This window comes from Myotis nattereri, assembly GCF_964212035.1.
Source record: "Myotis nattereri genome assembly, chromosome: 3".
Lineage (NCBI taxonomy): Eukaryota > Metazoa > Chordata > Mammalia > Chiroptera > Vespertilionidae > Myotis > Myotis nattereri.
In genome coordinates this window covers 62,151,518-62,165,183 of record NC_138077.1, presented here as the reverse complement: position 1 = coordinate 62,165,183, position 13,666 = coordinate 62,151,518, and positions in this window count along the sequence as shown.

Below are 13,666 nucleotides of genomic sequence, written 5' to 3'. Positions count from 1 at the left end.
ATGGCAGGAATGCTGTCTTGACTGTAAAATGGGATTGAGAGAGAAATAATAATGTAAAATAATGATGCTCTGTCACAGAGGCATCATGGAGCCATGAGTAGGGTATGGACTTCTATATAAGATGACCTTGAATTTGAATAACTGCTCCAAACTCACCAGCCCTGTCACCCTGTGGAAGTGAATTGATTTGATTGAGCCTCAGTTTATTGCTGTTAATGGAGGATGACAGTGTTGAACAACAAGAATTGGTGTAAGGCTTAGAGATCATGACATTTCTCCATAAATAGTATATTTGTTAACAAACTAAGGGTTATTTGCTGGGAACATTAATTTAGTTGGGATATATTGAAAGAAAGTCTTATAGAGACATGGAAACTATAGAGTTAAGTGTTGCAGTATTGACAGGAGGGGCATTTTATATTCTGCCCTTTGCTTGCTTTTTAAATATTGAAGAAAAAAGGGACTTTTGGAGAATGTATTATAATGACACTTATGTAATATCATAGAACATTATTTCTAAAATATTTTACTAAATAATATTTTACATAGAGAGTTTCATTTAATAATCATGTGATATAATTTGAAATGTATCTGGTCTTTGTCCCAGTGGTTCATGACACAGAGCTCCTAATACCCTTGGAATTTCTTCATAATTATCCACTTTCAATCACTCCTGATTCCATGCTAATGTGATGATGTAGGGAAGGGCCCCTAGATAGCCTCAGAATGGGGCTGGTCACCCCAAAGACCAAGTAATTGAATAGTTGGAACTTTCAGATCTACCCACCGACCTCTGGGAAGGGGAGATGGTTGGATGGAAAATCTCTCAAACAAGGAAGTATGATGAGCTTCAGAATTGGTAAGCAGATCTACATGCCAGGATGGTAGTATGCCCCACTCCAGAGACATAAGCTCTTATGTTTGGGACCCTCATGGACCTTACTCTATCTACCTCGTCATCTGAATGTTCATTTATACTCTTTATAGCAGGGGTGGGGAACCCTTTTTCTTCCAAGGCCCATTTGGATATTTATAACATCAATTTTGGTCCATACAAAATTATCAACTTAAAAAAATGAGTCTGCTATATTTGATCAAATATTTAATTAACTCACCCCTTAGCAGGGCCAGACCAAATGATTTTGTAGGTCTTAATGACACTTGGGCCAGATGTTCCCCACCCCTACTTTAGAGTAAATAGGTAATTGTAAATAAAGCATCTTCCTGATTTCTGTGAGCTATTGATGAAAATAGAAAATATTGAGCCTAAGGAGGGAATCATAGTAACTCCCAATTATAGCAAGCTTGTCAGAAGTATGTAAGACTTACAACTATTGTTTAAAGTGAGTGATCAGTCTTGTGGGACTATCCAGGGGTGGGCAAACTTTTTGACTCAAGGGCCACAATGGGTTCTTAAACTGGACCAGAGGGCCGGAACAAAAGCATGGATGGAGTGTTTGTGTGAACTAATATAAATTCAAAGTAAACATCATTACATAAAAGGGTACGGTCTTTTTTTTTTTTTAGTTTTATTCATTTCAAACGGGCCGGATCCGGCCCACGGGCCGTAGTTTGCCCACGGCTGGATACTCTTAAACTCATGCAATCTGACACTAACTCTAGATAATGTCAGATTTTAACTGAATTGTAGGTCTCCCAGTTGGTGTCTGAAGAATAGGAGTGTGGGTTGTTGGTGCTGGTAAACACCCTGCATCATAACAAATTTGCTAAGTAGCTAATAGTTTTTATCTTCATTTACCAAATGAGTAAAATAAGGCCCATGGTGTGTAAAACACTATCTGTCCAAGGTCATGTATTAGAATTGAGACTGCAATCTTGGTCACTGGACACTTGATGCTAAATAAGAAACATCACACCAAGTCTTTGGTGGGTGGTTTTACTTCAATAAACTATCATGAAAATAATAGATCCTTATCAGTCTATTGTGATCATTACTTAAGTAGACAAAGGAATGGTGAGCAGTGGAAGTAGAGATGATTGTAACAGACATTGCAGAGAAAGAAAATGATGAAGAAATGTGAAAAGGATGTTCCAAGAGAAGAGACTACCTTGAGCTTCTAATACAAGGAGAAAAAAATTATATGGAAAGAATAGTAAACACCCCTGTTCAGGCAAATCAGGGCCAAACCAGCAGATATCAGAAATAGTTTAGTTGAAGGGAAGACCAGGCAATGAGTCTCTGTGTCCATGCTGAGAAGTGTGCACTTGCTAAGGTAGGAAACAGAAAACCCCTGCAAAGTCATTCATTTTTCTTTCATTTATTTATTCATTAATTTACTCATTCATTCCCACATTCAGTTATACATTCATTCTTAGATTGAGTGGTTATTATGTCCCAAACACACTTCTGGATGTTATGTGTACAAAGAAGAATAATAGTACTGGCCACAGGCAATTTAAAATACAGTGAAATGACAAACATGTACATGATACTATCTGACTAGTCCCAAGGTGATGGTAACCAGCCACAGAGTGATGGGAGAAGGCCTCAGAGAGAAGTTAGTATTTGCTCTGGGTCACAGAAGATGATTGGAAGTGCTTTGGGGACAAGAGTGTATGATTGTGGATTGGTATGGACAGAATGTAGGATAGCAAAGGCCTTTTAGACCCATTACTGCACTTTAGAAGGGAAGCGATCAGAGCCTAGGGTAGAGTTATAGCTGTGGAGATGAATTTTAAAGGGAGATATAAATAACATTTAGTCACTGATTATATTTGGAGGTCAAAGAAAGGGGAGCAATTGCATGCATTTACAATGATGAGACTGGGGCACTGAGAGGATTGTAGTGAAATTATTAATAATTAGGGGATGAAGAAGGACTGATGACACTGCTCCTCAGGGCTCCCAACACGGTCCTTTCTCCCCATCCAGAAAAGAGCTCCAAGACCTTAAAAGCCATGGCATAATTTTGGTCTTTATCTCTCCCTTCAGAACATAATTAATAGACCAGGGGAGAAGAGGAGACTGTGAAGGAGATAGGAACTGGCCCCGATGGGGCTCTCAATTGATGTTTGTTCAGTTGCATTTGGTCAGAGATGTGTGAGAGGCAAGGGCATCACCTATGATGACCCAGAGGGAATTCTGAGGGCAGCACCACAGTTTGGCAAAAGGCAGAGACTGTAGACTCCTGAGCCCATCTGGGATGGCATGCCAGCATCCCCAAAGGCGGAAAATTTAGGACAAGTGTCTTCACCTTGTTCTATCTCAATGCCCTTATCCATGGGTTGAAAAGCATAGTACGCTTCACCTTAAGAAGTATTGTGAGAATTTGATTAGTTCAGGAAATACTTCAGTAACTTGACTCTACATTTAAATTGATTAGAACAACACTTGGTACAAAGGAAGTGTTCAAAAAGTTTTGCTATTATTATCACTTACTGAGAACACCGTTAAATTCAAGGTAGAGATAGAAAATAAAATAAATGAGAGCTGAATACAAGTACTGGATATTATTTTAAAGAAAGCCATTTCAGGGAAGGGGTAAAAATGAAGGCCTGCTTCCTGCAGTCGAGAAGGAAGGAGACAGTGAACTAAATGAATCATCAAGTAGAAGAGCACTCACAAATCAAGTCTTGAAAATACAACAGGAGTCATGAGAACAGAGGTGGCTTGGGATATTTATACTGGCTCAAAGTCCTTAAAGAAAAGCAGCAAAGCCCTTTGAAGAAGGAGTCTACTAGAGAAAATATTAATACTACTGCTTCTGATACTACCACTACTACTACTACTACTACTACTACTACTAATAATAATAATAATAATGATAAATTCAAGTAAGAACCACAATACCTTTCAATGGAAAATAAATGTGAGGGGACAACAATAACTGAGGCTGGACAAATAATGCATCTTTTCTAATATCACATATATAATTCCCAATAAAACCATCTTGTAGCCCAGTCAGCATGAACCAGGAGATCATCGGTTCCATTCCCTGTCAGGGCACATGCCCAGGTTGTAGGCTAGATTCCCACAAGGGGGTGTGAAGGAAACAGCCAGTGGATATGTCTCTCTCATATGTCTATCTCTCTAGCCCTCTCCCTTGCTGTCTCTCTAAAAATTCAATAAGAACATATTTTTAAAAAAACATAACATTTGGCACATGGCAAGTATAAGCTCTTCATTCAATTGTTCCATTTAAGGCATACACCAATAGTAATAGAAAACTGAGTTTATGTATTTTCAGATAAAAATTCAAATAAGATCAAATCTATAAAAAATAGACAATGGCATTCATATGACAAATGAATAATGCCACAATTCTGGAAGCAAACAAACTTTCTGCATTTGAGATAATAATGGGAACAGCCACACATGCGACATGTATGCATGTAGTTGATTCCTAGAGTGGTCACAGCTAACCTAACCCTAGGGTCTAGTCCTTTTTCAGGTACTCTCCACAATGCTCTTTAATATGCCCCCTCCTTCCTGCTGGCAAAATCTAAACAATCTAAAAGCATCGCCAGTGAATACAAGAGGAAAGAACACAATTGTTAGCAAATGTGCATTTTAGCTCCTCACTCCCATGGTTTTCAAAGTAATAAAAACCAATTAGATAACACTCAGCAGCTATAGTAAGAGAGAGCAGTGAAATCTTACCACTACTAATAGGGTTTTTAATAATAGATAGGTTTCTCTCTGCAGAGCTGGAGTTGGAAGTAGCAGAAGTATCAATTGCACAGCACTCTGCTGACCAATACCCGATGCAAAAATGTTACATTAATGCAGATGGTCTGTCAGTTTAAGCTGAGCAGTCAGAGCCAGGGCAGGACTTACAGAATGACCAGAGAAAACCCTGAATAGGTAAGAATTGCAAAAAAAGGGAAATCAAGCATTCTCCTTACATAATATGTGCAAGGTTATAAACTACCTCAGGAGGAAACTAGAGAGGCCCAGGTCTGAAGCATTCCAAGGTACAAGTTAAGGTTAAATTCTTCAGGTCAAGGATTGCTGCAGACTTTTATGCTATGGAGATGTTGACTCTGATTCTAAGTAGGTGCAGTAATACTGTACAAATCTTTCCTACCTGATGGTAACCAACTGCCTACAGGGTTTTGATTGTTTTGTTTTCACTACATCTGCTATTCAAAAAAATTGGGTACCTGATGCTCCTTTACTTAAAATACAAAGTATGTGGAAAGTATTTGTCTCGTTGTCATAGAAACCATCATTAAAATAATTCCCCAACTCTACTTAATTCATCAGTCCCTCCTCCTTTAGAAACTGTCAAAAGGGGGTTCTTTAAAGAGAAGGAAATAGTGTTTTCCAGGAGACAAGGGGTGGGGGAAGGGCTAAGCATAGGTTCCTCTGTGGGCTTCCTAAATGCGAACTGCCAATAGCTCCACTCCCTTCCAGCTCATATGCTCTTCTTTCTTTCCTTCCACACCATTCCTTTAAGTATAATCATTTAGGTTTATGAAAGGAATTTCTTCAGGGAGTGTAGTTATCCTGCACATTTTGTATGATCAGATCAAGCTTGTGAATAATACATTTGTCTGTGAATAAATTCCCCAGGGCATGTCCTCCTGGCTGAGCCTCTATAATGAACCATTTGACTATAATTCAGTTAAGAATGCAGGAGATGTAAATACATGTGGGTGGAGAAAGTGTAGAAGACTTCAAACCACAGTGAAACCATTTCCTCCTCAGGATCCAGTGCTGCATTCTAATGCTACTTAGAGAAAGCAGCTGCTAGTGGCATGAAGTGGAATTTTAATAGCATTCCAGAGAAAATGAGAGCAAATTGAATTACCCCTGACCAAAAATACTCAGTTGGACAGGATAATCATGTGGAGAATTGATAGGCTGCAGTCTAAAGAGATCACTTTTCATTCTGCCCCTGCCAACTTCATGACCCAAGTCAACACATTTCACCCCTCTGAGATGCCCCATCTACAAAGTGAAGCTTCAAGACTAAACTCAAAGGTCTCTCAAAATAGATAGATGATAGATAGATAGATAGATAGATAGATAGATAGATAGATAGATAGAAATATAGATGGAGTAAATTTTAAAGCAGTAAAGGAGACAAAACAATGCTGATATATTCTGAATATTTTTTTAATATATTTTATTGATTTTTTACAGAGAGGAAGGGAGAGAGATAGAGAGTTAGAAACATCCATGAGTGAGAAACATCATCAGCTGTCTCCTGCATACCCCCTATTGGGAATGTGCCCGCAACCAAGGTACATGCCCTTGACCGGAATCCAACCTGGGACTCTTCAGTCCACAGGCCGACGCTCTAGCCACTGAGCCAAACTGGTCAGGGCATATTCTGAAATTTTGCAAAAATATCAACAATGCATTCGTTATTAATTAATGCTTTGGAAGGAATATTTTCTCTTCTAACCACAATAATCTATAATCTCCTCTGAATATGATCATGTAATGCTTCAGAATGAGTTGCCCCGAGATGTGCCCCTGTGGTATGCAGATTATGTTGAGCTAAAAGCAACTAAAACCTTGTAGGTTCAAGAGAAACTTCTCCACTTCCTTAATTACCTAGGATCATTTAAATTAGGGCCCTGCCCACCATAAGAGTTATTACCAGAAAAAAACTTTTTTTATGGCCTATCTATAGGGCAGGGCACATTTCTAATTACTGAACATCTGCTCTTCTATGGTCCCACAAATGACCTTCCTCCCCTCTGAAGCCCCAAGGCATTTTACTTCATCCTTAGCTCAGAGTGCCACATATTACTTCATTTTAACTCTCTCTCCCTGGACTTCTCATGTATGTAGGATCTCTGACTATAGCATGTATATGGGGTTTCTACAAGTATGAATATAATTAAATTTGGCTGTTTCATCTTATTAATCTGTCTCATGTAGATTTAATTATTAGACCAGCCAAAACAACAAAAACTTTGAAGGATAAAGTTTCCTCCTCCTCCACACTCATCATGCAGTAAATGACACATATTTCTTATTGACTCTTATCTCCCTAAGGTAAGAACTCAGCCTTGCATTCATAACATCTAGCCCAACATTGGGAACATACTAAAAACTAAGCAAAGATTTTTGAGTGGATGAATAAATACTAGTAAATGTACAAACGAAGATATGATCAAGTAGAAACCAGTGCTTATGAGAAATTTACAGATACCTTTAGTCATGAGGTAGGAAAATGTGATTGTCATGCCAATCACGCTTTTATGAAGGTGACACTGGACAAGAAGCCACTGTCCTGGACAGGCTCCAAAACTCCCAAGGCTGAAAGTGTGTTCTCTCCCTCCCTAACAGAGGCTCAGACAAAGACCACTGTTTCAGGTCCCTGAACCTTCCCGCTCAGTGACTGCAGCATATTTTCTGCTCTGTTGATTTCATGGTCACCATCAATGTGGGAAAACTATTTCTATGGTTAATCTTGCATCCATTTACTCAGCTTCTATTATGTGTAAATCCCTTTGCTAAGATAAGTGGATAATGCCAAGATGCATCAGAGATAATTTTAGCTATTATAGAGCTGGGATCCCTTTGGATGACTGACAGAGAAACTATGACTGACCAGAAATACATGTTTATCAGATTAGTAGCATTAATAAGTTACAATGGGAAGAACTAGTTATTGATCAACTACCATGTGTCTGATACTATGGCAATTATTTTTACCTATATTTTCTCATTAATCCTCACCATAACCATGAGTGTTACATAATATTCATTCTGATATTAAGACATCATAACACCCAGGGATGTTTTAAACAACCGGACCACATTTACAATACGAATGAGTAAGTGCTGCATCAGAAATGTCTTCCAACCTACTGAGCTGCATTCAAGAGAAACACAGGCAGCTTTGTGGAAAGGGTACTTTTTAATGACAGAGAGAATTCACAAGGACATAGATGAAGAAAAAGGGGCATTCACAGGCTGAAAAGGGAAACCTAGGACAAATGAGAGTTAGAATATAGGTTTACTTAGAACAAACTAAATCATCTAGGTAGGATGATTCTGAACTAAAGAGTTTGCACTTTATCCCATTTATAATGAGTTACCTCTGAATGTTAGTAAGCTAGGGAGTGAATAATAAAAGAGGTTTAGGAAATATAATTTGTTGTTTCTGTGCTACACACAGGATGACAGTGTGCAGTGAGAAAGGAAAAATGTATTTCTTAATTGGCTAGATATAAATGAATTAGTAGCTGAGAATGTATACAGGCCCTAAGTTAGAATCATCACTTCTAAGCCTTAGGTTCAATAAATGAAGATTGCTTTTCAGTTGGGAAAAATGTATTGGAAAATCAAAGCAATGAGTTTTGGAGAGTGGAGAGGAAATAATCAAGGAAGTTGTCCAGTGTATGAAGTTCAAATGCAGGAGTCATTTCATGCAGCCGTAGTCACCAAATTATCACCGGCATTCTACAACATATAGGCTACAAAATACAGTCCTGGTAAATTTGATCATATCCTACAATAAAAAAAAAAAAAAAATCCCTGCCAAAACACAAATAGAATCCAATAGGTAAAGGTAAAAAGTACTATCTGAAATTAATTTATTTCCTAGGGTAAGTAAGGTCAGGACAAGGGTCATTTGTACTTTAATATTCAGAAAAGAGCACATAACTGTTAGGAAGTTTTATTTGTTAAAAACATACTCTTTTATTGTTATTAAAAATAAATTTAAAGGCTATACCAGAAGGAAAAGAAATGTGGGCAGCATGGAGGATAAAACCAAATGTTTTCCACTGCATGTTTGCAAAGAGATTAGGGGTTTGTAAAAATCATAGCCAAGCCTCAGTGATCACCATGTGCCAAGCAGTATACTAAAAGCTGTACATTAATTAACTCATTTAATCGTGGTAACAATAGTTGGGGTAGTACTATAATACTATTATTATCTGGAAACTGAGAAACAAAGATTAAGAAAAAAAATTACCCCAGGCCACTAGCTAGGAGGTGGCAGGGCTGAGGTGTAGGACTCAGGAGGTCTGCTTCCGATGTCCGTGCTTTTGCTTAATCACTACCACCCTCTGCCTCTTTGACATCATCCTAAACATGCTGATGTGCTCTATGGAGTAAGCAGGTCAGCAATGAACCACTGGGATCATTCCTATGTGAACCAGCCAAGAGGAAACAGTGAATTCTCAGATGCGGGCTGAAGAACTGAGATGACTGGAACCCCACACAGAGTCAGGGTGACACAGTACATAAAGTTTGTGGCCTGGAGTCCAATGACTTGTGCTTGAGTCTTGGCTCCCTTACAAGCCCCCATCCAGGTACTTAGTGTCTACAGAACCTTAATTTCTAAAGTGCTAAAAAATAAAAACTAATAGCTGTATCATAAGTGTGCTATGAAAGCTAAGCAAGTGTATGTGAAGATATTTAGTTAAAAAAACTTGGAAAGATTTCGATTGACTACAAAGTGTTACATGAATACAGCTGTTGAAATATTTATTTTAAATGCTTTTATCTTACCAGGACTTTCTCAGAAGCAAACAGCCCCTCACTTAACAACTGGCTTACTCTTCATCTGCACCTTGAGTGCAGGTGCCCTGAGAGCTTTTCCAAATGCTTTGGCCTGCTTTTCCCTCTATACTGTAGAGATGCTGAGCCCACCAGGGGGTACGTTGCAAAACTCACTGCTATTGACCTCTAAAATCCGGTGCTTGAAAAAAAAATTTCTTAAATCAACCATTTAGAAAATTGTAAAGTCAAACCTTTGTTTCCTAGCCCTGGCCAGGTGGCTCAGTTGGTTGAAGCATCATCCTATGCACCCTGCTCAGGGTGCATATGGCAGGCAGCCAATTGATGTTTCTCTCTCGCCTCTCGTTGTCTCTCTCTCTCTCTCTCTCTCTCTCTCTCTCTCTCTCTCTCTCTCTCTCTCTCCCAAAATTAATAAGAAACGTCCTCAGATGAGGATATGAAAAAACAAGCAAACATAATTACTTTGTTTTCTATAAACACTCAAGCATCCTGAGCTAATGATCACTTCTTTCATGTGTCAACTCTGGGGGGGGGGGGATTAAAATAAATATCTCTATAATTTGGGCCCTAGGCTTAAAGAATGGAAAATATATGGCCTCCTGTCTTGACCATCAATTTACTTATTTTTAGAACTTGATTGACAAAAATAAGCTCCCAGAATCTCTCCACATCAATAAGGTTGGTACAAAATTATATTTTGTAGTAAATTTTCTCTTTCAGGGAAGAGAACAGCAGGATCACAGTTCAGTATAAATATGATAACTTACAAACTGGAAAAATCAAGCATCATGATTAATCTGGTGAATGAATGAATGAATCTAAACAGATTATTTTACAAGGATGTAAATGATTTGTTGTCACCTGAATTTATGTAATTGACATTTTGTGCCCAATCACTACAGTATCCCCGGATTTGTGTAAAAAGGTAATTTAAACATTTTTATGCTTTACTTTGTCCCCCCTTTACTATGTTTACTTCCCCCCCCCCAATTCTTTAACCTAGAGCAATTATTGATACAAGTCCAAGTACCTGAGTAGGTGCTGAAAGCACTGACAATACCCTAAATCATGCAACCATTGATATATTAACTCACAATCCCTTTAAGAGACTTTCTTAAGTATGTTTATCTTCTGCTGGGAAGTATTCACACTAAAACTTCTCCTGATTTTATAGTCTCTTCTAGGGACCACAGCCACAAGTAAACCTGGTACCCCAAATATGCATGCCTTCTTACCAGGACAAGGAAGGGCCAACAGCTGCTCCCCTTTTTTTAAAGAGAGAAACATGGGGAGTACCTCTTACATTGCTAAGCATGAAGAACCCTCCCTCAAAAGAATAGTTGTCACTTTTTTATATATGAGTACTTTAAAGATGATCTGATATGTCATGAGTATAAATAGGCTTTTCTCCCCCCCCTTTCCTTTCAGCAATCTGCTATGGGGGCTGATGTACACGGAAAGCTCTTGTCACCAGTGCACTGAAGCTAGCAATGTAACATTATAAAAAATCAACTTGAACTTAATTTTTCACATAGTTGCTGTTGGGATGTGGGAGGAAAGTGTGTGTGTGTGTGTGAGTGTGTGTGCACGCGCACGCGCACACACAACATGAAAATTTAAAATCTCCAGAGCATACTTATCTATTTTCTGGTGTGCTACCTGAACACTACTGAGAAATTATTGGAAGTAAAACATAATTCCAAAGTTTTATATTAAAAATTATATAAAACTAGGGCCTAGTGCACAAATTCGTGCACCTTGAAGGGAACTGTGGGCTGCGGTGGGCACAGGAGTTGGTCTCAGCCTATCCTCTGCGCCCCCGTCCGGCTCCTCCTGCCATGGACCCCCACTCCCCTCTGTGCTGGCAGCCCCACTCCTGCTGCTGCCGCTCCCACCCGCTGACAGTGCAGAGCCGACTTGGGCTGGCGCCAGCAGCCAGTGGCAGCGGGGCAGCGCTGTCAACAGGTGAGTGGTGGCTGCTGCCCTGATCGCCCCTCAGGAGCAGGGGGAGGTGGGGAAGCCCTCAGGGGTGATTGGGGCCGGCAGCTGCCACTTGCACCCACTGATGGCGCCACTGAGAATTGGGACTGGTGCCAGGCACCAGCAGTGGGTGCAAGCAACAGCTCTAGCACTGGCAGCAGGTGGGACCGCTGCAGGGGGGAGCAAAGAATTTTCAGTAACCACCAGAGGCTCACCTTGATGACAGTGACTGGCACCCCACCTTGGTCTAGCACCCCCGCTCACCTGCTCCACCATCCCACACCGCAGCCAATGCCTGCCATGTTCCGCACTCTGCTGCCTGCCCTGACGCCCGCCATGGTTAGTACACATCACAGTGACCTGTTGTTCGGTTGTTCCGCCGTTCAGTCTATTTGCATATTAGGGTTTATATATATAGATATTAAAATGTTCTTAGTTGAAATATCAGCTCTGAGGTATTTGTAAAATTATGTAATGAATAATGTACTGTCACAGTTTGGGAAATACTAGTAAAGGATCAGCTAAGTTTCACTCTAGTCCCCTCCGTGATGGAAGACAATGAAACATAAACCGCTGAAGGATAAACATTTCCTCATTTCAATAGATTAAGGTTGTTTCTCACTGAGGCCTGAAAACAAGACTGAAAGAATGGATGCAAGTTTGTTTTTTGAAGTATGAAATAATTATGGCATTTTGTTGTTGTTGTTGTGGAGTAAGTTTTCTGGGCATGTTATTTACTAGATGTACCTTGTATCACCCAAGCATACTTTTCTTTCCTAACATGATAGCTGAACCCAGAGTCAGGAAACTAGGATGGGCTCTCAAGTCTGTAAACCTTTGCACAAGGAGTGATTACATTTCGCCCAGCCAGTAGATAAGACACCTGATAACACATCCTCTTTAAATATCAGTTCAGCCATCCCTTACGTCTTACCTCTGCTACTGGTATTTTTGTTAGCAATACAGTCTTTGCTAGGAGTCGGGGGAGGAAATGGATCTTGGCATCAGACTTACCTGATGTAAAACATTTCTTGCTAAAAGACGATGAACTAAGGCAATTTACTCAAAGTGTTTGATTCTCAATTTTCTTGTTTTTTTTTTTTTTTAAATATTTTCATTGATGTTTAGAGAGAGCAGAAGAGAGAGGGAGAGAAACAACCATGGGCAAGCAAAACATCAATCAGCTGCCTCCCACCCACACCCTACCAGGAATCAAGCCCTCAACTTGGGCATGTGCCCTGACCAGGAATCAAGCCATCAACCCATCAGTGCATGGCACTATCCCCAACCAACTGTGCCACATTGACCAGGGCTTTTTTTGTTTAAATAGAAGAATAAATATTAGAAAAATGCCAACCCATGGGCCAGATATTTGGTAGGCCTTCTAACTATGATAGCTGCTACCAGTATGACTGCTTACACCTTCTTCCCTTTTGTTATAGTATTTATTATCATCATCACTACATGAACCCTTTCCTTTCATCATAATATTTTTCCTATATCAGAACATAGGTAGGTATGCCGTTATCATTTATAACCCAGTCAGAGACTATGTCGTATGTGCATAATTACAGTGTTACTAGTACCCGAGCATCCCAGCAACTGCTTAATTAATAATGATTATAGAGCAAATTCCTAGCACTGCACAATTCTTTATCAGAATGAAGTAGTCTATCGAAAGCAGTATATACTATGATATTATGTAGACAGGTTTTTCTTGTTGTTATTATTGTTGTTATTTGCAGGCATTTACCAAAAAGCTTTAGAGGTAAAGTAACTTCTTTAACCTAACAAGATCCTGAGCATGGAGCTGTGTGAGCAACTCAGTATCTCTCACTTCTCTGAGGCTGGAGGAGGGAGGTGAGCTGTCAGGGCTTGGAAGAGGTAGGGAGTAATGAAACTGAAGCTGACGTGTCAGTCCTTTGTACCCAACACCTCATTAAGTCTATCTGAGGGGAAAAGGTTCAAAGACACTTTCAGAATACTAACCTTTTTATCTTGCATGGTTACAAAACTGGCCATATGTAGGGAAGGAAAAAATGAAATGAGCTTAAATTTAAGATCCTTGTGTGAAATCAAGTAATTTTTTTAAAAAATATTTTTATTCAACATGCTCATTGCTCATCACAATCAACTTTCCCTACATATTTCTTACTTTCATTTCCTTTAACTTCTCCCTTCAAGAGATAACTAAACTATACATTCCAGTTTGAAAACTCTCTAGAACATGTAACC